Genomic DNA, 4048 nt, shown 5'->3' with positions numbered 1-4048 from the left:
AAAAAAGTTCTCGAGTTGTTCTGCTTGTTCTCAGACATGTCGATCGTTTCCCGAGCTCATTATTTTCAGCATCTCGTTTTATGGGATCACACTTTATTTCAGTCTATTGTTCGTGGAACAGCAGAGCAGGACACCGAACTCCTACTGAAGACTTACAAATGAGTCACGCAAAGTTTTCTTGGCTCTCCCCCATATTTACGTCCCTGAAGAAATTTCTGCTATGCTACACTGCTCTAATGGAAGCCAATTTGCCATGAAAGTGTGAGTTGTTTTCGGCTGGTGTCACTTCATCTGAAAAACCTCTTTGTCTGTTCGAAAGGAACTGGATGAAGATCATGCTGGTGATCTCAGGTTATACACAGCTCTATGAACCGTGTCTGTAATTGATTATACACTCTGTATATATGCTCCCTTCAGCAAATGAGAGGAACGTATAGGGGCTTTTTAGCAGTAAGCCTGAAAGGCTGAGGTGGTGTTTGTTTACAATAAGGCACTTTAAAGTGCAATGCGGCGCGAACGGGATGGAAGAGTGAGACGAGCCCGTACCATACCGGCAACCGCACGTCCCCAGGGAAGCCGAGCCTCTCCCTCGGTGAGCTCCGAACACCTCCACCGTCCTGCGTTTCCATGTTCTCAGCTTTCCTTTAGGCTTGTCATCAGCGACTAAGGAAATCGAGGAAAACCTTGTCAGTAACAAATCACCCGTATTCTATTCTCAGAAATAGATCGTATAACATTTCACATTTTTGAGATTAAAAATGACAAACAAATCCCTTATTTTATTACTACACACCAAAATACTGTATATTCACTGTAGTATTTGCAGGTACTCAAAACTCTGTAATTTATAATCTGTTACCTGTAAATTATACATTTTGAGTACTATGTTATGGACACATTATTATTATTATTGTTGTTGTTGTTGTGGTTGTAAAAATGTGTGATTTCAGGCACATTTTAGCTACACTATACAGCCAAAAATTTGTGGATACATAAACATCACACCCGTATATAATCGTTGAACATCTAGATTTATTCCTCTTTCCTTCTATAATCTTCTCGTCTCGTCTCGTCTCGTCTCGTCTCGTCTCTTCTCTTCTCTTCTGTGAAGACTTTCTAGATGTTGGAGCGAGTCTGTGTGGATTTGTGTTCATTCAGCTACAAGAGTATTAGTGAGATCAGACACTGATGGTGTAAGAGTGAGGAGGTCTGGGGTTCAGTCGGTGTTCAGTGGGGTTGAGTCAGAGTCAGGAATCAGTGCAGGACACTCGAGATCTTCCACTCCAACCTTCACACACCGTGTCTTCATGGAGCTCTGTGCTTCGTGTACAGGTTCATTGTCATGTGTTTGAGTTCCAGCGAAGGTAAATTTTATTGCTACAGCATATAAAGTCATCATGTACAACTTTGTGGTAACAGTTTATAAAAGAACCAGATATGAATGTGATTAGTGATCAGGTTATGCACAAACTTTTATCCATGAAGTTTAAAAGTTTATTACCTTTTTTAAATCTTGTTTTTGTTTTTTTAGTTCATCATGACATTAGCAAATCCAGATACATTTCAGAGTACTTGCCAATAACTGAATGGCATCTCAAAGAAATTCCCACTCTATCCAGAACCTATCCTGGGAACACTGGGTGTTTGCAATTGGCAGTTTGGAATAGCCAGTCTTCCTACTGGCATGTTTTTGGACGTTGGATGAAAACTATTCAGGGTTTGACTGGAAGAACATGTAAAAATCCACAGCAACAGTAACTCGAGCTCAGGATTGAACTGCACACCCTGAAGCTAATCTCCTGTTAGATTACAGTAAAAGCCAAAGAAGTTTTAATGTTCTGGCAAATCAGGTACCGCTCTCAGGGTTGTGAAGCAGTACACAGTTTTTCAGTACAGCTTCTAGCCTAAATGAGTAGAATGAGAGATGTGGTAGCCTAGTGGTTATGTGTTGGGCAACCAATCGGAAGGTTGTAAGTTCAATTCCTACGTCCACCAAGCTGCCACTGCTGGGCCCCTGAGCAAGGCCCTTAACCCTCAATTGCTCAGTTGTATAAAAATGAAATAAAAAATATAAGTCCCTCTGGATAAGGGCGTCTGCTAAATGCAGTAAATGAGCAGAAAATCTTTGATCACTGTGTGAAGCTTGAGAAAGATATCTTGAATTTTTATTTTGTTTTTATTTACATTGGGTTAAACTGAAAGGTTTCATTATAGCTTCTGTACATTATGTACAGACCGTCCGAGTGGCTCTGTGAAAGTGACGTGTACTGTATTTCTGAAGCCTTTAGTTCTTTAGTACAGACAAAGTGCTTGATCTTTGCATTAATTATACCTGTAAGGTATTGTGTAACAAGTCTGTTTTTTTTTTTTTTTTTATCGACAGCTTTAAGTAGCTGGGTTTCAGCAGCTTGGCCCAGATGGCTTTTCTTGCCCGGGCCATTTTTCTCCACAGGCTGACTGGCACTGGGGCGGAACGGAGCTGAGTGACAGTTCTGCTGTGGTGAGGAAGTGTTACTGACGACTCTGTGATGATTCACTGACACACTGCTTTTCCCATGACAGGTCTGTGGTTACTTAGTAAAAGCAGCTGCACAGACATCGGTGTGCCACGAAAAGACTTTATGATAATTGAACTTTAGTTTGTTTAGAATGTCAGATTCAGATTTTGTGTGTGTAATTGCTGATTATTGTATTGCTGATTTCTGGGATTAGGAATGGGGTCAATAGAGTTAAGAGCTAGGCCCATAATTAAAAGCAGAGTTTTGGAAACTTCTTTTTTTCTTTTTGTATTTACTTTTCTCTCTTATTTTTTTTTCCCCCGTCTTTTTTTTTTTTAGTTACTAGTCTAGCTCATTTTGCTGCTTTTTCCAATCTTAAACCCTGGTTTCATTTTGAGGAGAAAGAAAAGAATTGACCCCTTTTCTGTCCCCTTTCGAGTCAGTAATCGTCTCAACACGTCTTCTTTAAAATGTCTTAACGAAATTTGTGTAAAGTTAAACCAATCTGCGTGAACAAGTTCCCCCTCCTGTTCATTTCAATGGATGAAAGGTTTGGACTGCTTTGTATCTTCTTCACCTTTTTTTTTTTGGGCCGGTCCGTGATGTGCTGCTACCTGCCCGCTGCACACCTGTCGGCTCTGTCTTCTCCTCAATAGCTCCTTCACCTTAGATCATCTCCTCTTCCTTTACGCTTGACTGGTGCCTGGCTATAGTGTAGAAGAAGGAGATCGCCGACCGCCTCTTCCCTTTTCCTCTGCCGCTTTGAAGTATAAAGTGTGATTGCTGTTGGATCGCGAATGCTTTCCTTGAAGCTTTTGACATGAAAAAGCAGCCCAGGATCTCTGGTTTAGCCCAGCGCCAACGATCCGGGACTAAAGCAATCAGACCTGCTGACTAGAAGGAGATCCAATTACCACAAGGAGAGAGTGAAGACTTGAGGAATGCGGGAAACACAATCAGTTCGCAGACTTTGTGTTACGTCTTTCAGAGTTAAGAGTTCGGTCTTTAAGAGTTAAATCAAACATTTAACATTCATTTATGGTATTATCGTTAATTTCACAGTGTAACTTCCCATACGGGGATGAAACGATACATCATCCTTTCTCACGTCTCTTAAACTGTCATTTTATCTGAGCTTTCACTTTGGCTTGTGACAATTTCAAACACGCTTTCCCATGACTCACAGTAAGGGTCGTGTCGTCTTCTGCCTGTACAGGCGCACTGTTTGCTTAAATGTCACTCACGTAGATGAGTATTAATGATATTATGCATTGCTAAAACCCTGTGTCATCTCTGTCCTGTGCTGGCACATCTAGCCTGGAACCTGAGAGCTCCATATAGCCTGAGCACAAGAGCACAACCCAACAGAAGAACACGTAACTCGTCGATGAAGCACTTAATTGGATCGGATTTAGCAGAACAGTTTGTAAATAAACGAAACTAAAAGGCGGCGGCGCTCTGTTTGTTTCAGAGTAGCAGAGGAGGGCTGATTTCCTCGGCTCTTCTGTCTTTCAGAGTGGATTCGTTCCTTCCATATTGAGTCTTAACCC

The sequence above is a fragment of the Tachysurus vachellii genome, chromosome 21 (genome assembly GCF_030014155.1).
Source record: "Tachysurus vachellii isolate PV-2020 chromosome 21, HZAU_Pvac_v1, whole genome shotgun sequence".
Taxonomy (NCBI): Eukaryota; Metazoa; Chordata; class Actinopteri; order Siluriformes; family Bagridae; genus Tachysurus; species Tachysurus vachellii.
The sequence above is the reverse complement of the archived record's forward strand: the minus strand, read 5'-3'. Positions refer to the sequence as shown.